This window comes from Triturus cristatus, chromosome 7 (assembly GCF_964204655.1).
Source record: "Triturus cristatus chromosome 7, aTriCri1.1, whole genome shotgun sequence".
NCBI classification, from domain to species: Eukaryota; Metazoa; Chordata; class Amphibia; order Caudata; family Salamandridae; genus Triturus; species Triturus cristatus.
Window position 1 is genome coordinate 1136941075 of NC_140590.1, and position 23333 is coordinate 1136964407.

The window sequence follows — 23333 nt, forward strand, 5'->3', positions numbered from 1 at the left end:
ACCTTTGTTTGCCATACTGTGCAATGGCAAAAACGTGTATAAAAGGAGCGATCCACTTTTTGCAAATCGAAGCAGTCTCCGAGAACCTACACGTTGTGTACTTCTTGTGACTTCTGTATCCCTGCAGTAAATAAACGCTGATCTCTGACGTCGCTGGAGTGTCCCGTGTCTCTGTGTTTTGTACGCCGGAACAGGTAACCCACGAAGGTTTCAGGTGTTGTTCCCTGGCACCGCTGGGTCTTAGAATAACCCAGTCCTTCAGTTGGCGCCCAACATGGGGCGACATCAACGGTACCGGTCCAAAGCCCGACGATCGTGAGGAACTTCGTGTGAAATCTCCGAGGGAAGGTGCACCCCGCTTCATCGATCCAGTTGTCGAAATAAGTGGCCCGAAGACTTTTCCCGCGAAGATCCCCGCCTCCTGACGGCTGCGACGGACTGATGCCCTGACTGTCGACCTGTTTTGGCGCCTGGCGTAGTCCTTTGTACGGCGAGACGATAGACGGGCCTTCCTGGTGACACCATTGTTCTCTCAGTTAAGTATTTGTGGGTCGCTCCCAGTGTTCCTTCGTTGTTTGCATGGTTCCATAGCATTTGTGGTTCTTAGTTGTTGGATTTTATTTGACGATTGCAATTGCCAAAAACCGAGGGTCTTGCATTTTTTGTGCGAGGACATCATAATTCGATAGCCCTTGAAGTTTGTATACTCGGTTAGTGTGCGCGATGCCTGGCCATAGTACTTTGTTTGGGTTTTTCAAATGTTGCAGAATGGATTCCCGGCTGGAGGATTCGTGTCCGATACCTCCGGTTGGAACTCCAATTTACGAGCTCTATAGTCGCCATGGCGTGGGTCCTATCGTATATAATGAATATTGGGTCCGCTACACTAAAAATGATGGCGTTCTTAGTTGGCCATCACATGGTAGTTTCGAAACTGCCGTCTTAGATAATTTGAAAGCTAAACTGTTTAAAAAGAAGGCTAGGCCGGCCATGTTTGATTCCTTCCGGTTATGGCGGAAAGAGGCTAAGCAGAAAGAAATTAAACAGAGTAAGAAAAATAAAAAAGGTGTCATTACGGTGATGCGAAATGCAGAACAGTATCAGCGAGACAAAGACGAGAAAGAGCAAGAAATTAGTGCTCGACTTCATCATATGGCAGTGGATAAATGTTATCCGGTGTTACCGTCTAATGCCGATAAGACGGGAGAAGAAGCGATAGAGGATTCGCTACTATCTTATTTGTTGAAATCGCCACCTCCCTATGCTCCTGATACTGTGGGTCCTGTGATTCTACCTCTTCCTCAACCTGCTGTTTTGGCGGCTGCTGGTCAGCCCGCCGTTCCTCCCGCTCTCCCGAATCCTCTTGTACCGCAGATCGTTCATCCTCCTTTGCCGGCTTTTCTTCCTACTGCGCCTCTCCAAGTCCCTCCTCAGCCCGTCGTTCCCGCTACTCCTGGTGCCGCGTCTACTTCTACTGCCTCTACTCCTACTGTCGCTGCGCCTGCACCTTTTTCCTCTTCTCCTTCTGTTCGTAGCCGTCTCCTGACTGCTGTTGCTACTCTTTATTCTCCGCTTTTTGGGCCAATACTCGGCTCGACTCTTTCAGATGTTGCCCAGAGGCGCAGCCAGCTTCCTGATGGTAGGGAACGTGAATCGTTGGTAAAAATGGCACGTAAATGGATTCGTAATCCTGTTAAATACACCTCGCGTGTAGTGTTTGAAACATTTTCCCAGTTTAATGCGCCCACGCAACGACTCGTGTTTGAGGAAATGTGTAAATCGTTGAGGGAGGAGTGGGATCATGATGTGGTCGATAATGTACCGTCTGAGGTTTCTGAGCTCCAGCATCAATTCACGACTGGCGTGATTGTAGGTGATAAGGTTCGAGATGCTCTAGAACGCCTGTTATCCTTTCGGTGTACAGTGCAACCTCGAGCATTGTTTAAAGAAGAGACCGCAGAGTGGATGGCGAAACCTGGTCAATATCCTATGCGGGAAGTTCCTCCAGTGTGGATGCCAGGTGATCCTAATGCTAACCCTGCTGTCCCAGGCCGTTTTCAGAGAGTGTGGATACACCTCCCTTGGAAACGATCGGAAGTTTTACAGGTGAAGCAAACTTTGCCTGATCCTCGTAAAAATCCTGCAGGTTATTATAAGGAGCTGTCCCAATTAGTGGATGCTACTGTTATGAACCTTGCTGATATTGACATGTTGTTTGGTAATGTAGTGCCTCAGCCGATTTGGGCGAAAATTCGTCACGAGAATCACGCGGCCGAGTTAGGCGGTGACTGGGCTGCCCTTACGGCGGCAGACGCTCAGCAAGTTGGTGGGGCTAAACCTGAACAGCTTATTGTGGAGCTGCCCCAGAGGATAATTACCCTTATGAAGACGCTTATGCCAGCGATGCGTGTCAATTGGGACAAGTTGTCCGCGTGCAAGCAAAAGAGGGATGAAAGCGTCTCCGATTTCTTTACGAGATTCGAGGAAGCATTTGTTGATCATAGTGGTCAAGACATGAGTTCGGAGGGTGGTCAGCGGTTGTTCGTTGATAAGTTTGTATTGAACTTGTTGCCCGAACTTAGCAACAAGTTGAAAAATTCTGAGAGTTCGTGGGCTGTTTCTACCACTGCTCAAATATTGGCTACGGCCCAATATTACGAAAATAGAGAGAAGGAAGAAAGTGAACGTGCAGATAAGAAAACGAAGGATCCTAAAACTAAGGTCTTATTGCAGCAAGCGTATCCCCCGCGCTCAAATTTCAGTGACTCGCAACAGCCAAATCGATCGCAATCACAGTTTTCCAGGTCGCAGACGCGAAATGACTCTCCCGCACCTCGTTTTGTGTTGGGATATAATCAGTGTGCGTATTGTCGAGGGGAGGGCCATTTGAAGTTTAATTGTCCAGTTCTCCGTGATAAGAACAATGGTATGTCAGCTCGAGGAGGTCGTAGTGGTCCTCAACAAGCCTCACGTGGTAGAGGTCGTGGAGTTACTCAGAATCAGACCGAGCGTCTTGCCACTTCCTCAGACTCGCAGAATTGTTTCGATCGACGCGACCTCTCGTCTGGTAGATCTGCACAGTATCATGTGGATGACTATTACGTCGAGCGTGATGTTTATACGGAGGGTATTTACTAGGACAGCCATAGACAAAGGAAGGGAGAAGTATCAGTTCCGGTTGATCAGAGAGGGCCTTATGTTGCAGTTGCTGCATTGGGTGTCGTTGAGCCTTTTCTGTTGGACACTGGTGCAGCGAAAAGTTCCATTATGCATTCGAAACTCCCTGGCGCACCTTTGTCTGGCTTAACGAATGTTTCTGTTGGATTCTCTGGCGCCCCCGTTAGCAATCCAGTTTCTAGCCCCTTGCCCCTTACGATTGGGTCTCATGAGTTAGAAGCTCCTTTGATTTTGACTACTGGTTGTGGTGAGAATCTTCTGGGCTTGGATTTGTTGAAGAGGTTACATGCGACTTTGTACTGCTCTCCTACAGGTGTGGAGCTTACATTGGGTGAGAGGGTGATTTCTCCTATGTATCTATCGATCGATAAGCTCCCACCGGAATTGAGTTCTCTTCCGGCTTCTTTGTGGGCGACAGGTCCCAATGATGTGGGCCTGCTGGATATACCACCTTATGTTGTTCAATTGAAAGTTGATGCGCGCTTACCACGCATACCACAGTATCGTATCTCCCTTGATGGTGAACGGGCACTATTAGCGATCATTTATGATCTGATCGATAAAGATGTTATCGAGGAGACACGAGGTAACGTGTGTAATAGTCCCGTGTTGCCTATTTTGAAGCGAACTGATCCCTCCAAGCCTCCTGTGTACCGTCTAGTTATTGACTTACGGGAAGTAAATAAAATTGTTGTCCCGCAGTTTCCTGTGGTGCCCGACATTACAGCTTTTCTGACTCTGATTCCAGCCTCTGCATCATGGTTTTCGGTAATCGATCTGAAGAATGCGTTCTTTAGCATTCCGATTGCTGAGGAAAGTCGTGATTTGTTCGGCTTTTCATTAGGAGGTCGTAGCTTCCGGTTCAAACGTGCACCTCAAGGCTACTGTGAGAGCCCATCGATCTACAGCCAAGCTCTTAAAAGTCAACTGGATGCATTTGTGCTGCCGACTGGTGCGGCTTTGATTCAGTACGTTGACGATCTGTTGGTAGCTGCAGACACTGAACAAGTTTGCAAGACTGCTACTGTGTCACTGTTACAGCATCTCTGTGGTTTACACCACAAAGTGTCACCTTCTAAACTACAATATTGTTGTCAAGAAGTTACCTACTTAGGTCACTTATTGTCAAAGGCGGGAAGAAGGTTGACCCCTGAAAGAATCGCAGCAATTGCTCGAATGGCTGTGCCGACAACTCAGAGAGATGTGCGTGCCTTTTTAGGTATCACGTCATACTGTAGACAGTGGATTCCAAATTTTTCACTGTTAGCGAAGCCATTGATAGCTCTCACGTGCAAGGATGTTTCGACTCCCTTGCCATGGATGGAGGAATGTCAGAAAAGTTTTTCTGAACTACGTGATGCGCTGTGTTCGGCTCCTGTGTTAGGTACTCCTGATTACAGCAAGCCATTCACACTATACGTCCACGAGAGGGAAGGTTGTGCGTTAAGTGTTTTAACGCAACAATTTGGTGGCAAGCAGCGCCCATGTGCATATTTTTCCTCGACCTTAGACCCGGTAGCCAGAGCGTTGCCAAGTTGCTTGAGGGCGACAGCGGCAGCAGCGGCGTCTATTCGGCAGTCCGCAGGCCTTGTCATGGATAATATGCTCATGGTGATGGTTCCGCATGCAGTTGACACTCTCTTGAACCGGACAAAAACTCAACATCTGACGAGTGCAAGGTTGTCTGGGTACGAGCTGACCCTTTTGGCAAGTCATATACAGATTAAACGTTGTAATGTACTGAATCCGGCGACATTGTTGCCGATTAATATGGAATCAGATGATATACCACCACATGATTGTTATTTACGAACTGAGGAAGAAACAAAGGGTCGTGTGGACCTGAAAAACACTCCCTTGACAGATCCTGATGGTACTTTGTATGTGGATGGTTCTTGCTTCAAATTGCCGAATGGCGATGTGACGACTGCGTATGCTGTAGTGACGTTGAGCACGGTTGTGGAAACTGCGAGATTGAATCAGAATTCAGCACAAGCGGCAGAATTGATTGCATTGACAAGAGCGTGTGTTTTGTCTAAAGGAAAGCGAGTGAATGTGTTTACCGATAGTCAGTACGCATTCGGCGTTGCGCACAACTTTGGAAGACTGTGGAGAGAAAGAGGATTTATGACATCGCATGGTACGAAGATCCAACACGGGCAGCTCGTAAATGACCTTTTGGATGCACTTACATTGCCTAAGCAAGTGGCGATCGTTAAATGTAGTGCACATCGGAAAGTGACGGATGATGTTGGTCGTGGTAATGCGTTTGCGGATGAGATTGCTAAGGAAACGGCTAAGGATTGTACGACCCGAATGTATGTTACGAGTTCTGTGAGGTGGCCGACGGAGACTGGTATGTGTGAAAATACTGTTGAGAGTGTGAAAGCAATTCAGAACGAAGCTACTAAAGCTGAAAAGACCAAGTGGAAAGAAAGTACGGGGAAGTTGGATATGCATGGATGTTGGGTTGACCTGACGGAATGTCAGAGGTGGATGTTACCAGATGCGTACGTATTAGCTGTCGTGACGATGGCTCATGGGTTGTCACATATTAGTGCAAAAGGAATATGTAGGTTCTTGTCCCCTGTATGGAAGAATGAGGGTATTGCTAAGTGTGCCGAGAGAGTGGTTAAGAATTGTATGGTGTGTTTGATGCATAATCCTGGCAAGGGCACCCCCACCCCACCTGGTCATTTTGCTCCTCCTGTCTGTCCCTTTGAGGTTATTCAACTGGACTTTATCCATATGGAGAGATGCAATAACTTGAAGTATGTTTTGGTTGTGGTTTGTGCGTTCTCCAGATGGATTGAGGCCTATCCTCTTAAGGATAATACTGCCCTGTCCACAGCGAAAATCCTGCTGAAGGAATACTTTCCTCGGTATGGAATGCCACGGATCGTGTGGTCGGATAATGGAAGCGAGTTTGTGGGAAGTGTAATGCAGAGTGTGTGTAAGGGCCTTGGAATTCGTCAAAAATTCCATAGCGCTAATCATCCTCAGGCAGCGGGTTTGGTTGAAGGGTACAATGGTACCCTGAAACTCAAACTCGCCAAGATACAAGCTACGACTGGTCTATCATGGCCAGATGCCTTGCCTCTGGCTCTCCTATCGACCAGAGCGACTGTACACTCTCGAGTAGGGCTTAGCCCATATGAGATTGTGTTCGGCCGCCCTGCGAACATTTGGGGAGTCCCGAGACCTAAGGCTTTTGATAGTCTTGAGTATCCAATGCTAATTGATTACCTTCATGATTTGACCACTAAACTACGGTTAATCCATCAACAGGTCTTTGAAGCTCTACCGGCGCAGACAGAGGGTCCTGGACATCAGCTCCAGCCAGGCGACTGGGTCGTTACCCGAAACTTTGGTCGGAAACGTAACTTGGAGCCCAGATTCGTAGGACCCTTTCAAGTCTTGTTGACAACGAGGACTGCGGTTCGACTGGAGGGACGGAAAAACTGGGTCCACGCTAGCCATACGAAAAAGGTACCGATCCCCTTACCAACAGACGGTTGGGTGAGAACTGGGATTTCTGCAACGGAAACTGAGACTCCTTTACACTTTGTGCCGTTTAGTGACGCTCAACCTGTAAGAGATGATTTGTCACTGCCAAATCCACATGTGGAGTCATCAGTAGCAGAGAACCCAAGGTCCGACTCGTTGTCCATTTTATCGAACACTGTTGCGCCAGCCGAACAATTGTTTACAGAGCAAACTCGACCTGGAAGAAGCCGATACTTTCTTCGTTCAAGGACTAATAAAAATTAAGTTGTATATTGGTTTTTTCCCTTTTCCGGTGCGATGAGCATTATGGACAATTACATCCTTTCTTTTTGAGTTTTTATATGTTTTCCACTGCTAAAGAGATTTGTATTAAAATTGAACGTTTTGAGGAAAACCTACCATCCGGGTTACCGTAGGGCCGTGCGGGTACTCCTTTCTGTTTAGCAGGTTTCTGACGCTAGGTCGGTTACTTTTCTCGATTCCTGGGAACTCCTGGGGATTGATAATCGCTACTCAGAACGAAGTGCGTCAAGTACGTCACGGACGGTTTGTAGAGGATGGCGTTCTCTAAGCTGTTGGAAGTAGAAAGGATGTCGGCGCAGAGATCAGAGTTATATAGGGTTGTACGAACAAAATGTTTTTTGTTTCAGGTGTTCCTACTGTTTCTGACCGTATCTATGCTAGTGGTGGGTGGAGTGTATTTTGGAGTACCGTTGTTATTACCTTCTGTTCCACCTACTCTTTCTCCCAAACTAAGCTCCCTCACCACTGTTTCCCCACATTCTTTTCACCCTTTGCCTCAACATGAACAGGTTAGACGTGCGGAATTTATGAATAACTCCTTCGTTCAACTTCTACATCAGCATCAGTTGGTGATGAATACTACCAATTGTTGGGTGTGTGGGTTAATGCCACATATTTATTTATTTATTTATTTTATGCAATTTTTAAAGCGCGCAACTACCCGTAAGGGTGTCTCGGCGCTATCGATTACAGAACACACTTCTTGCGATGAGGAGGGAATTAGGCAGAGAACAGCCATGTTTTAAGGCTCTTTCTGAACTTGAGCAGCGTAGGGGCCATTTTGATGTGGAGTGGTAGTGTATTCCACAGCTTGGCAGTAGCGGTAGTAAAACATTTATCTCCCCAGCAGGCCTTTCTTGTCCGTGGGACTTTCAACAAGTAGGCTGAGGACGATCGTAAGGTCCGAGGTTGTTCCGCTGGGCAGAGGGCTTTTTTTAGGAACTGTGGTCCGGGGTTGTTCAGAGTTTTGTAGGCTATACACAGAGTCTTAAATTTAATTCGGCTCCTAATAGGGAGCCAGTGTAGCTCTTTGATGTAAGGAGACGTGGAGGTGAATTTAGGGATGTGTAGTAGGGTTCTGGCCGCGGCGTTTTGCACCGTCTGGAGTTTATTGAGTACCCTTTCCTGAGCGTTCAGAAAAAGGGAGTTACAATAATCGGTTCTTGAGAACACTAAGGTGCTGATAAGTGTTTTGGCCGCGGACTGTGGTAAGTAAGGAAGTAGTTTTTTTATTATTTTTAGGGTATAAAAGGCAGCTGATACCACAGCGTTGGCGTGATAGAGGAAAGTCAACTTATTGTCAAAAATGACTCCCAAATTGCGGACCTTGACTACCGGTTGGGGGGGGGGACCCAGCTGAGTTGGCCACCACTGCGGGGACCATGCCGGCTGCAAGCTCCCGAATGTCATCACCTCAGTTTTGTCAGAGTTTAATTTGAGGCAATTTGATGACATCCAGGAGCTTATCGCCTTCATTCCCTCTTGGAAGTTGGCTGCGACCGATGTTCCATTATTGTGCACCGATAATACTAGTTGAGTATCATCGGCGTACGTTGTAAGGGCAATTCCATACGATTTTATCACCCTCGCCAAGTCCGATACATAGATATTAAAAAGCGTCGGACTTAGCGAGGAGCCCTGTGGGACTCCGCATGGGAGGGAAAAGGTATGGGAGGTGAAATTACCCATCTTGACTGTCTGAGGGCGGTTGGCCAAGAATGAAGCAATGAGATCTTTGGCCTTGCCTCTTATTCCTAAAGCCGAGACACGGTCGATCAGAGTGACATGATCGACCATGTCAAATGCAGCGGAGAGGTCCAGAAGTATTAGGACCGCGGCTCCACCCTTGTCCATCGTTGCTCTGATTTCGTCTGCAGCCTTAAGCAGTGCTGTCTCCGTTCCGTGTCCCTGTCTGAAACCAAACTGGGTGTCGTCAAGTAGATCGTTGTCATTGATGAATTTCGAAAGCTGGATGTTCATTGTTTTTTCGAAAATCTTGGCTGGGAAGGGGAGACAGGCAATAGGTCTATAACTGGCGGGGAGAAGAGGGTCCAGAGTTGGCTTTTTTAAGAGAGGCTTAATAATAGCCTCCTTCCAAACCGATGGGTAGATGCCTGTTGAGAACATGGCATTACAGATAGTAGACAACACGGGAGAAATTGCTGCTGGGATAAGATTCAGGATAGCAGGGGGGCATGGGTCGAGGGGGGATCCAGATTTGGTGCTGGCTACCAGATGTTGAATGTGTTCCTGATTAATGGTGTCGAAAGATGAAAAGATGGGAGGAGTATTGCTGGGAAATGCCACAGGGGAGGGGGAAGGGGAGGAATGAGAGAAGGTAAGGAAAATGGAACTAACCTTCTCCTCAAAGAAGCTGGCCAGAGCGTCCGATTGACTGCATTACGCACAGCTCTTGAGGCACAGCCGGGAGCAGGGCTCTGAAAGCTCATTTTAAAGCTACTTAGTTAAAAATTGTATTGCACTGTTTTAATCTGCGCCGTATTGCATCCCCTCCTACTCAGCAGACTGCTTGCTGACGTAGGTTCAACTTTCCTGCAGAAGCGGCGGGATAGGCCAGTTGCTAGGACACGCCCACCTCCGTAGCCACGCCCCCTCCGACATAACCCGCGCTGATCACGAGCGCCGCGTTTGACTGCATTACGCACAGCTCTTGAGGCACAGCCGGGAGCAGGGCTCTGAAAGCTCATTTTAAAGCTACTTAGTTAAAAATTGTATTGCACTGTTTTAATCTGCGCCGTATTGCATCCCCTCCTACTCAGCAGAGTGCTTGCTGACGTAGGTTCAACTTTCCTGCAGAAGCGGCGGGATAGGCCGGTTGCTAGGACAAGCCCACCTCCGTAGCCACGCCCCCTCCGACACAACCCGCGCTGATCACGAGCGCCGCGTTTGACTGCATTACGCACAGCTCTTGAGGCACAGCCGGGAGCAGGGCTCTGAAAGCTCATTTTAAAGCTACTTAGTTAAAAATTGTATTGCACTGTTTTAATCTGCGCCGTATTGCATCCCCTCCTACTCAGCAGAGTGCTTGCTGACGTAGGTTCAACTTTCCTGCAGAAGCGGCGGGATAGGCCGGTTGCTAGGACACGCCCACCTCCGTAGCCACGCCCCCTCTGACATAACCCGCGCTGATCACGAGCGCCGCGTTTGACTGCATTACGCACAGCTCTTGAGGCACAGCCGGGAGCAGGGCTCTGAAAGCTCATTTTAAAGCTACTTAGTTAAAAATTGTATTGCACTGTTTTAATCTGCGCCGTATTGCATCCCCTCCTACTCAGCAGAGTGCTTGCTGACGTAGGTTCAACTTTCCTGCAGAAGCGGCGGGATAGGCCGGTTGCTAGGACACGCCCACCTCCGTAGCCACGCCCCCTCCGACATAACCCGCGCTGATCACGAGCGCCGCGTTTGACTGCATTACGCACAGCTCTTGAGGCACAGCCGGGAGCAGGGCTCTGAAAGCTCATTTTAAAGCTACTTAGTTAAAAATTGTATTGCACTGTTTTAATCTGCGCCGTATTGCATCCCCTCCTACTCAGCAGAGTGCTTGCTGACGTAGGTTCAACTTTCCTGCAGAAGCGGCGGGATAGGCCGGTTGCTAGGACACGCCCACCTCCGTAGCCACGCCCCCTCCGACATAACCCGCGCTGATCACGAGCGCCGCGTTTGACTGCATTACGCACAGCTCTTGAGGCACAGCCGGGAGCAGGGCTCTGAAAGCTCATTTTAAAGCTACTTAGTTAAAAATTGTATTGCACTGTTTTAATCTGCGCCGTATTGCATCCCCTCCTACTCAGCAGAGTGCTTGCTGACGTAGGTTCAACTTTCCTGCAGAAGCGGCGGGATAGGCCGGTTGCTAGGACACGCCCACCTCCGTAGCTACGCCCCCTCCGACATAACCCGCGCTGATCACGAGCGCCGCGTTTGACTGCATTACGCACAGCTCTTGAGGCACAGCCGGGAGCAGGGCTCTGAAAGCTCATTTTAAAGCTACTTAGTTAAAAATTGTATTGCACTGTTTTAATCTGCGCCGTATTGCATCCCCTCCTACTCAGCAGAGTGCTTGCTGACGTAGGTTCAACTTTCCTGCAGAAGCGGCGGGATAGGCCGGTTGCTAGGACACGCCCACCTCCGTAGCCACGCCCCCTCCGACATAACCCGCGCTGATCACGAGCGCCGCGTTTGACTGCATTACGCACAGCTCTTGAGGCACAGCCGGGAGCAGGGCTCTGAAAGCTCCCCCTGGACCCTCCTTTCTGCCATAAAGCATGTGTCTCCACCGGCAGCGCAGCGGACGAGCGCAGCGGGCGCGACGATTGCGCGCCGAAGGCGCGCATAAGGCAAGCTCGTCTGCGCTCGTCCGCGCCGAGGACGGGCCAAGGGCTACCCCCCCTGCTGCTCCAGGCCCACGATCAGCTACCAATTCGGTGAGTCTCACCTACACCTCTGCCGAACTACTTGACCTCAGGCACGTAGCTGACTTTCCCCATGCTCCACCACATCTAAGGTATACCAATCCTACCCTAGGCCCATACCAATTCCTCTATGCAGAAAGGAAAGCCTTAAACCCGTAACAATTGTCCCACTATTGGTTCAAGCAGCGCTAATAAATGCCAGATCCCTCCCCAAACATAAGCTAGAAATTGCTGACTTGATTGACATGCATAAACTGGATCTCTTATTCATTACAGAGACATGGGGGGATGAAGCCTCCGGCCCAGACTTCAGAGCTGCCACCCCTATCAACTACAATGTATGCAGACTAGACAGGACTAAAAATAAAAAAGGTGGAGGTATAGCAATAATCTATAAAAACGAGTTTAAGCTCACAACGACGCAATCTAATTGCCCTGAATACGAGGCTTTCTTTTTCACACTAGGCCTCTCGGCCAAGTCATCATTTAAGGGCATGCTAATCTACCGCCCTCCTGGGTCAAGATCCAAGTTTCTAGCCAACTTAGGCAATATGATTGAAGCAGCTGTAGGCTCCCCTCACTTCACCATACTAGGTGATTTTAACTTTCACTTAGAAGCCTTCAACGACCACGATACCACGCAGCTAACTACAGACTTAGCAGCTGCCGGCCTGCTGCAATTGATAAAATCTCCCACGCACCAAGCAGGCCACACACTAGATGGTCTATTCACCAACAGTCCCTTTATAACTGTTACCCAAGTAATCCCCCTGATCTGGACAGACCATGCAGCGATCTGTTTCTCTGTTGAAATTAATCCCACCAAACCTCCTACTACAACCTCCTCTCAATTTTCTTACAGAGATTGGAAAAACATCAATCTAGCTCACTTAACAGAGATGATGCAGGAAGGTCATATTCCCAACGAACAGGATCCCACTATAGCGTCTTTTAATTACTTGACAAACCTAATCACGGCCTGCAACAAACTAGCCCCGATTAAAATTTCCCACCGCAACAGGAAAATACCATCAGCTCAGTGGTTTACAGAGCCCCTTAGGATTCAGAGACAGTATTGCAGGAACCTTGAAAGGCAGTGGCGCCGCCACTATAGCCCTGCAGACAAAATGACCTATAAAAACGCCCTTTCCATCTACAAAAGACTTATAGTTTCTGAAAAAAGTCGCTACTATACGTCACAAATCAACCAGGCGAAAAACTCGGTAGGAGAACTATTTCAGGTGGTTACGACCTTGTCCAACCCCCCCGCTGCGCGCCTAGAAGGCTCTCAGTCTCTATCGAACGCTCTGGCCAGCTTCTTTGAGGAGAAGGTTAGTTCCATTATCCTTACCTTCTCTCATTCCTCCCCTTCCCCCTCCCCTGTGGCATTTCCCAGCAATACTCCTCCCATCTTTTCATCTTTCGACACCATTAATCAGGAACACATTCAACATCTGGTAGCCAGCACATACCATGGATAGGGGTATTCCGTATTTGGTCCTTCCTTACAGCTCCCAGGGCTCAGCTCGAGCATTCCAAACTATGTTTCGTAGTGCACTAGATTCCTACCCCAGTCGAGAGCCACGTTCTGTCAATTTTGGTCCTGGGCCGTATCACAAGCCTTTGGTGATAGTGATAGCGGATTTAGATAGAGATGTTTTTGATGCATCGCTTATCCCAGATGAAGAAGTGCAGGCCTATAAGGATCTGAGCGAGGCTGAGTATAGTACGTCAGTGGGTGATAGACAGCTTAAGAGCTCGTCCCCAATATGGATTGTACCACACCTCGGTAATTTCTGCTTGAAAGGTTTGGGTCAAAATCCGAGAGCACAACTTGGGAACAGCGCTTGCACTGACACGTATGTTCTACCGATGCTCTCTTCCCCTGTTTTTCTGACCGCTAGGGCACTTATTTTGTATGTTATGAACGCGCATATACATGGTTACCCCGTGATTTTTCGGGTACCTGTTATATTGCGAATCTATTACCACCGACTTTCACAGTTGCCTCAGACTATCACAAAACTAGAGTTGTGAGAGGCGTTATTAGCAAAGAGGATACTGCCGGTCAAGAAGCAGGAGACTTCTTTAAGGGTTTCTTGCCGTTTTGGGGACCTATGGTTAATAGTAGGAACCTAAGACAGTTGACCCGTGTACTTGAGTCGACTGCTAATATTACTGCAAGTGCCCTTGGTAATTTAACAGCTGAACTTCAGGCGGATAGACTCATGACATTGCAGAACCGTATGGTTCTAGATGTTGTTCTTGCAGATAGAGGTGGTGTGTGTAAAGTTATCCATTCGAGTTGTTGCATTTTTATTCCTGACAATGCTCCAACTGTTTACCAAGCCATCTCGAAGTTGCACAAGATTTCCGAGTCCATACACGTGGACGAAGGTAATTGGACGCTTCTAGGATGGTTTTGGGGTCTGATGTCAACTTGGGGTTGGAAGATTCTGATGATCGTAGGGGTTGTTGTAACGTTTCTGTTCACGTGTTGTCTTTGTGTACAGTATGGTCCTGCCTTATGTGGCCTCTGTGCTACAACGTGTATAAGACGGCCATCTGTTACCAAGGAGACGTTGATGAATAGAATGATGTTTCAGCAGCAGCTGAACGATCTGATGAATATTGAAATAGATTCCGATCTTGACTAGTGCTTGCCTACATGAGGGTAAAAGGAGCGTCTGAGGTTCCGTGTGGGACGGAACGACACTTTTGATTGGTGACGAATATGGATGAGTTTGGTGTCTACGAACCGCAAATGACGAGTATAGTGGGTGTACTCAGTTTCGCTATGCAACCACGTATGGTTCGTCTTATTTTTGGGTTTGTTCATCCGAACCCTCGGGTTCCATTTTAGATACAGCATCCATTTTGTTTCTTGCCCTCAAGTAGCCAGCGAACGGACTTTGTCCGCTTCGTGACCCTGGGATTCCCAAGCTTACACGAGGGACACGTGTTTCTTTGAGGGTGACTTTACGATGAGGGAAATGACACGGCGAAGGCAGATGGCCCCGCTCGAGGCTCATCTTGCCATGCCGTTCTATTGTTTCAGTCATGCATACATTGGACACGAGGTCTTTGATCCTGTTATCAAGTTTCCTTTATTACTCCCAACACTCTTTCCTAATCTGTTGTGCATCCTTGTTCTTTCTTTGTATCTGTTTTCGCCCCCTTTTCCTAATGTGTTTACGGTCAGGATGGAATGTGTTTTTATTGCGGAAAAGATATGTTTTTACAGTTGGGAACCGGCAATGCTGTTGTAATTATGTTCCGGCCTCCTGAAACATGAACACTATTTTGGTGAAGTTTATTGTGGGAACTGAGTTGTAACCTTTGTTCGCCATACTGTGCAATGGCAAAAACGTGTATAAAAGGAGCGATCCACTTTTTGCAAATCGAAGCAGTCTCCGAGAACCTACACGTTGTGTACTTCTTGTGACTTCTGTATCCCTGCAGTAAATAAACGCTGATCTCTGACGTCGCTGGAGTGTCCCGTGTCTCTGTGTTTTGTACGCCGGAACAGGTAACCCACGAAGGTTTCAGGTGTTGTTCCCTGGCACCGCTGGGTCTTAGAATAACCCAGTCCTTCAGGGGGGCCGATTTGGGCATTTTCTGCATTGTCCAATGCCGCCAGCGGCCCAATGGTGCCTGAGTGTCCTTTCTGGAGGTAGATGGACGTCCATTACCTCCCTTTTATCAACGGGCAGAGGTGTCACTCCCTTCCTCTAGCTGGGCCGGTCATTAATTTATGCATATTAAGCGGGGCAGGAGGCCTGAGAAAAAGTGGCCTCACTTGTTTTCAGGTGTGTTTCACCAGTGTAAACTAATCCGTGCATTTTTATAACCCCACTGCCCCCCCCCGCCCCTCCCCCCACCCCCCGTTTATGTCACCAAAGCAGTGATTTGCGGAAAAGCAATATGCAAATGTGGGACACTTTTTTTTAGCATGCCCAGGCCGATTTTTAGTCCCAATCCAACCCTGGGTGGGAGCACGGCCCCCTCTACAAGACAATAGTAGCCCGTTTGCTCTCATTGGTTCTTCTATGTCCCTGTAGATTCACAGTCATGTGAGTCATAAGCAGAATGTGGGAACAGGGCCGTGTGCAGTAAGAAGTGAAACTGAAACATGTTCTTTATCATGAGTTTGACAGGCTCTGTGTGTTGGGAATCCGCTGTTCGTGCCTTACAGGGCCTTCTTCTTCCATATATTGAGGATACAAGAAGGTTCGCTCCAAGATCGGGCCCGTCTTCTTATTTTACCCGTAGCCTGTTTGCCTTCCTTGCATTTCCTGCAGGCCTCCTCCATAGCAGCTTCAGCTCCTGAGTGTGATGCGCCACGTTGCAGTGGCGGTTCCTGTTATTTGTGATTTGCTGTGCTCTCTTCTTTCATCTGTGTGCCTTCCAGCGAAAAGCGGAAGGCGGGAAATGGTGCTTCCGGTAGGGTTACCAGAGGGGCAAGGTGTCACACCTGATCCCACTTTGCTTTGGACGAGAACACAGTCATTACCCTGATGCACACAGCTGACAGCCACCATTAATCATCTGGGGTGACAGGTCAGACAAGGAGAAGAAACAGAAGGATAAGTCCTGGAGCTGAGCAAGAAGAAAAGAGGGGTTTGGCGGTTGGAGTGGGAGGATAGGCTCTGATCAGAGTCACTGGAACTATGCGGCAGGGGAGGGCCAAATTATGTGGCAGGGTTGAGTAAATTAGGTGGCAAGAAAAGGCAAACTATGCGGCGTAATGCAACACATTTCATGATAGAACGATGCAGTGGCGTAACGATAATTGAGGGGGCCCCCCTGCAAGGTACATGGAGAGGCCCCCTCCGAACTCTATCAGGAGCTTTCCGGCCGAAGTGCTGTTTGAGGGGGCCTGTGTTACGCCCCTGGAACGATGTCATTATTTTGGCATTTTTTTACTTGTTAACACTGTCTGGGCATTGGTTGCACCTTATTTGTTCCAGTTTAACACTCAAATATAGGAAGAGTCAACCAGAAAGGTGACCAGTCAAGCTTTGGAAAGGACCTTCCACTGCACTGCAACACGTGTCCATGCGCTTTTAGTAACTTTTGAACTGTATGAGGTAGCATTTTTTGTTGTTGTTAAAATCTGAAGATTATGCAGCAGAAGGCAGAATACATGGCAAGTGCGGCAAATCTATTATTATGCAAAAAATGCAGCGGCCACACATTAGCATAATTCCAGTGGTTCTGGCTACGAGTTTCCAATAACACAGAAAGATAGTAGTCCACTTTAGATGAGTTAATATACACTGGTTCCATCCCAAGTTAGAGATTAGTTCATTCCAGGTGCCTCTTATTTGCTTTCCAAAAACCATTCTAAATCATAGTTCCACCAAAGCAAAAATAGCTACTAAAATCATTGGACACAAATGGATCATTGGGAAATTTGGGAAATGTGGGAAATTTGTGTAATTTACCTTGCGGAATTTCCTTTCTTCAATTTTCCAAACAACTAAGTGAAATTCGGTAAAATTATGCGAAACACCAAACCAACATTTTTCACTACGTAGTGCAAAATGCATCCTCAGATTCATTTTTGGCCAAAAGGGTGCATTTTGCACAAATAAAACCACAAAGTCGCATGTGATATGAAAAACATGTGTGGCATTCTGTTGATTCATATTGCTCCCATACACTTGTGATGGGATGTTTTCAAAAGGAGGCTCACTTAGGCGACGTGCCCTAATGGCCTAAGGCTGAGGTATAATACATTTTACCTGGGCTTAGTCACAAGCAACAGCACTGGGTTATGGAAGTGCCTAAGGGTGTATCAAGCTTTCACACCCACTGTTTGCATCCCTGCGGCACATATGTATTACAGAAGGACCCAAAGACAAATATGAGTGCCCTCCTCAATCCGGGCTGTGTGTATGTGCATATTTCATACTCGTGAAATGTTTTGGGGTGTGCCCCTATTTTCATGGATCCATACTCCATGCAAATGAGGGAATGCCTTTGCACCCATGCCATATTACATTCAAGAGGAGGATCAGAGGGCCTCTTGGCGGGAGTACTAATTGTGCCCCATGTAGGCAGTGGGCCATAGTGAGCCCCGCCATCTGCATTTTGAGAGGTTCTAGAAGGGTCCCAAGGTCACCCGGGGTCCTCCCCAATGAAGGGGATACAGTCAAGGAAAATGCACCTTTCCAAGATGGGGTCCCAGTCTGTTGTGATAGGTCAGGTGGTAAAAGATGCAAAGGCAGTTAGGGACTCCCATTCTATCAGTGCAGCTTTCTTCGCAGTTCAGGCGTGAATCCAAGTGCCCTGGAACTTGTGGTGAGGCGGGTAAGCCTATTACTGGCCCTTGAGATGTTCAGGGGTATTCCCATGATTGTATGAAGGCGTGGCCCCATGCATATAATAGAACACCGTTATCTATGCATCCCTGCGATATTACAGAGTGAGGAGGAGCCGCAAAGATCTTCTTAGGAGGCGCACTAATTGTGTCCCACCTATGACGTAAGAAAAACCACATGAGTATTGTACTATTTGTAATTGCATTTGTATAGCGCTTACTACCTCTGACGAGGCGTTGAAGTGCTTGTTTTGGCGAGTAGCACGCTACTCCGGGACCCATAGAGGATTAGTGTTGAATTAGTATAGTGAAACAAGCAAGTACATTTTAAGTGGTGGATAGGTTAGTCAGTTATTTGTATTCAGAAGGATAACAGAAGGATAGAAGAGGAAAAAAGGTTTGTATTTATATGGCGCTTGTTACCCCTGGTGGGGTGATTGAAGCACGCTACTCCGGAAACCCATAAAGGATTAGTGGTGAATTAGTATGGTGAAATATGAAAGTAATTTTAGTGTTGGATATTAGTCATTTATTTGGAGCGAGAAGGATAGCGGAGGGATAGAAGGGGAAGAAAGGTTTGCAATCATATAGCACCTGTTACCCCGATAGGTGTTGAAGCGCTTTTTTGGTGAGTAGCACGCTACTCCGGAACCCATAAAGGATTAGTGTTGAAAACTAGTATAGTGAAATATGAAGTAATTTCAGTTGTGGATATTTTATTCAGTTATTTAGATAGAGAAGGGTAAGTGGCGAGATAGAAGAGGGAAAGAGGTTTGTATTTATATAGCGCTTGCTACCCCTGATGGGGTTTTGAAGCGCTTTTCTGGCGAGTAGCATGCTGCCCCGGAACCCATAAGGATTAGTGTTAAATTAGTGTGGTGAAACATGAAATTAATTTGAATGGTGGATATGTTTGTCAGTTATTTGAATTGAAAAGGGTTGGGGAGGGGTAGAAAAGGGAAAAAAGGTTTGCATTTATATAGCGCTTGTAACCCTAATGGGGAGTTGAAACACTTTATTGGCGAGTATCATGCTTCTCTGGAACCCACGAAGGATTCGTGGTGAGTTAGTATAGTGGAATATGGAACTTGGGAAGTGAACATGTTAGTCTGTTATTTTGATTGAAAAGGATAGTGGAGGGATAGAAGAGTGAAGGACTTTAAGTATTTCTTTTTTTAGGTCATAGCAGTAGAAGGAGGCTTTTGGATGAGTAAAAAGGGCAACCCTAGCCCCAACACTATCCAATCACAACACTACCTCTAAAATCTGGAACCAGTAGGAGACCAGGACCTTACAGCCAATCTTAGCCCTAGTCCAAGCAACCAATCAGTTAAAAAAAAACCTGATCTCTATGTCCAATAGAGGCCCTAGCCCTACCAGTAGTCCCAACCCTAGTCCAAGGAACCAATGGCACAGGAAGCCCTAGTCCCTACTTCCAATAGAAAGCCTAAACCTACTCTTAGTCCCACACCTAGTCCAGCAACCAATCACACCAGAAGCCCTAATCGCTACTTCCAATTAAAGGCCCAACCCTAGCCTAGTCCCACCCTAGTCCCAACAACCAATAACACAGGAAGCCCGAGTCCCTACTTTCAATAGAAATCCCAATCCTAGCCCTAGCCCTAGTCCAGTGGCGTCACTAGGGTTGGTGTCACCCGGTGCGGGTAACTCCTGGTGTCACCCCCTCACGACTTACCGCATGGACCTCCTCCGCTCCGAGTCCACCAGTGGACACAGTTGGCAATAACGAGACCATACAAAATCCTTAGTAACATTTGTAAGTGCAAACCCTCAAATTCCAACAGGCCAGGTTTTAACACAAGTACTTCCAGGCCCGATTATCCACTTTTCGACCATCCCGCTCCTGTGTACCTTATCTCACAGCTGACCTTCGGGCCCCAGCCCCATATCAGCCCCATCCAGCTCTACTTTCATTATTCCCATAAAAAACATTAGCAAAATCACCTTCAAACTTAAAACATTAAATATAGCAGTAAATATAATTAGCGCGCACTTTAAAATATGTTCCACAGTTGCCCTAATGACCTGATTGCTAATTAAATAAAAACAGAAAGGCAATGACAGGGCTGGTTTTATCGCTAGTATGTAATTCCGTCTACAGGGAATGTTTTAGCAACATTAAAATAATGAAAGACTGGGGAATTTCTAACTTTATAGTAACACAAAAAAGTGAAGTTCTAGCTATACCATTCATGTTTGTCTGCAGCTCTTTGATGACAGTTCATAGCCACTGTCCTATGTTAGGATTGTAACTTTTGAACTGCAAGTAACACAAGAATCTCTGTGACAAAGGCAGTAACCCACTGAGCTATCCTAATAAAATACAGTTTATCTGCATTTCAAAACTACCAACAGGCAAAGAACTGCTGTCCAGCAGGATCATTAATCACCAGTTCTCTGGACATGTTTTATTGATGCCTTGCATCCATGGCCATGATAATGATGTGCCTTGCTGGGCCTGTGCAGATTTTTAAAATAAAAACAAACAGTAACACATTTTCTGACCTACTCCTTGTGTCACAGCCTGATCTGATAAGCAGCTGCAGGAGTCAGGATAGGTGAATCAGAATAAACAAACAAACTTCTTTTCTCAAATGCTGAACAAAAATGGAAATATCCACGGAGCAGCACAGGACGGTAGGCAAAAGTTACTTGTGTCAAATAAAGCATTTGTTCCCTTTGCCATGCCCCTATTGTACTTGCACACACAGCCCACCCGAGCCCAGGCCCAATAACGCATCTCCCAGAATATGAAGAAAAACAACGTTCGGAGGAACGTTTCAAATTAAAGTGCCCATTTACTGTTGGCCTTCATATCCTCACTGTGAGGGCCAAGGCTCATGTTTGGGTGGGCCAGGCTCATGTTTGGGTGGGCCAGGCTCATGTTTGGGTGGGCCTGGCCCACCCGGACCACCCTCTAGAACCGGGCCTGCTGTCAATGCGCACCGCCAGCGTGTGAGCAGTGTTGTTTGACTTCTTTTGTTTCCAGGAACCTGACCTGTGAAAATGAAAATTAGTAACGGGCCCGGCACTCGGTTCCATACAAATGGCGCCCTCCGGAACTTGGCATTCGGTGCGGCACTGTGAATAGGCTAACAATACGCAATAGGCCACTCACCTGCTGAGTTGGTGGCAGACAGGGGGGGGGACTACCTCGGTCGACGGCTAGCCTTAAACCAGGCTCCGCTCCTGTCCTTGGAATAAAATTAAATTATAGTGGCGACCTGAAACGAGACGAGACCTCCTCACCTCCTCGTCCCTCGTGATGCCAAGTCACGCGCACTTGGGGCCCAATGCGCATGCGGGATTCGGATTCCCGTATTCTGAAACAACATCGCCGACTGCACCCCTCTAGTGACGACGTCACTGCCGAGGCGTGCAGACGCGGCGGAGGAGGAGACAGTGCGCGCTGCGCACAGGCACCTCCTGCTGAATAGTTAGGTTGCGTCGTTGCGTTTCTGGTTTCAATTTCTCTCTGCACCACACCACACCGACCGGACCGGCCCTTTGGTGTCACCCCCCGTGAGGGTGTCACCCGGTGCGGTCCACACCCCCCGCACCTCCCTAGTGACGCCACTGCCCTAGTCCCAACCCTACATTGATTGAATCACAGACCCAGAAACCAATCAGAACCATCAAATATCCAACCAATGAGGACACTATCCCTAATCCAATAGAAACACCAGATGCAATCACCAATCAGTGGACACATGTACCAAACAATAGCAGACAATATAAGGTCCCAGCTACCTCAGACAAGGTTTGCTGGCCAGGGAGTTGGAAGCTGCTGCTCTATTCAGAAGTCTCCAAGGAGACAGACAGGCTCAATCCACACTTTGGACTTCTGCAGGTAAGGGTCTAACAAACTTGTGCTTTAACAATACTGTTTGAATAAAACATTACTCCCTCTCCTGGCCAAAAAACAAAGTGCATAGTCCCTATTAAATACAGTTTAAACAGCACACAGCAGATTACTGCTCTCTCAGAGCACCCTCTGATGTAGAATATCCCTGTTGCTATGGGGGGCACGGGGGGCTGATTTCACTTACTTGTTAACACAAAATGGTGGCTGGGGGTGAACTGCTTAACATACAGGTCTTAGCACAGAGCAAAGCAGAAATTTGGAGGGAAAAACTGGTAGTCACGGGGAATGAGTTGGAAAAACTACAGAGTTTGGTCTGCAAATTCCCCAATTCAACAGGTTAAATGTCTAGTTGCAGTACTGCAAGTTGCTCCTAGAGGTCTCTAGTGAGCAAGGCACCAGCACTGCTCATCTAGTTACAGTACCGCACGCTGCTTCTAGAGGTCCCTAATGAGCAAGGCATCAGCACTGCGTGTCTAGGTGCAGTACCGCAAGCTGTTCCTAGAGGTCCCTAGTGAGCAAGGCACCAGCACTGCCTGTCTAGTTGCAGTACCGCAAGCTGCTCCTAGAGGTCCCTAGTGAGCAATGCTCCAAAGACCCAATCAAGACCTGGGTAAAATGTATATAATGCAAACATGTCTAGTGTATAATTGTTCAAATACATTTTTATTTTCAACTTTGCTGTTATGATTTCTTTGTGTTGTCACAATTTAGTGACATAAAGTGTGTGTCTTTTTATTGATACCCTTCTAGACTGTGTTACACCTATGAAGTGGCGCACAGCTTGGGAGCACTATCACAGGTGCATTTGGCAGGTGTCACAGGGGCCCAATAATCCCACCTTCATGAAGTGCAGTCACACAATGCACGTGCCTGTGGTGAAGCCCCTGTCTCCTGTGAAAAGTGCAGTTGACAACAACAAGACCCTTCTTCTAAGAAGAGGAACTTTTGGAGGTACAGTGCCCAGTGCTTCTGTAGCATGGGGTATAAACCTACGCATCCGGGCCTGTTGGAGGGCCGGGCCCTGCTGCCCTCGGACTCTTTGCTGCCTGCATCCTCAGTCATGTGCCTCTCTGTTTGTCTCTTCAGGTCCATGGGGTGTAGAAGGCACAAGGTTTCTCCAATGTCCATCACTTACACCACCTCTCAAGAGGTGTTTATCCAAGAACGGAAAACTGTGGGGAATTGTGGTGGTCGGAGGAGCAGGTGGGAGGAGAAGATGGCCTTGGATCCAGCTTAGGACAGAGGGAAGGTGCAGGTACTTATGCGGTGGAAGGGCATGGAAGCAGGGAATCCTGCACCCGAAGCGCTTGCTTAGGATAAAAAAGGAGAGAGGGGCAGTGTATTGTGTAAACAGGGCCGTAACACAGACCCCGCAGCCGGGGGCCCCCAAGCTCCAGGGAGCCCCCTCAGCACAGCACTTCAGCCGGAGAGCTCCTGATAGAATCCAGAGGGGGCCCTTCTACGTACCTTACAGGGGGGCCTCTATTTTCGTTACGCCACTGTGTGTAAAGGGTTGGGACCCTAGGTCCCGATATAGTAATAATGAAGACACGGATACAGTATTAGTGTATCTGGAACTGGCCTAGGGCTCGTGCGCCCGGCCCCTTTTATTAGCAGGGTCACATGTCCTGTGACCCCTGTGATGGATGGGTGTGCGGTGGTAATGTAAGCTAGCCCTCGGATGTGGCTGGTACAAGAAACACTA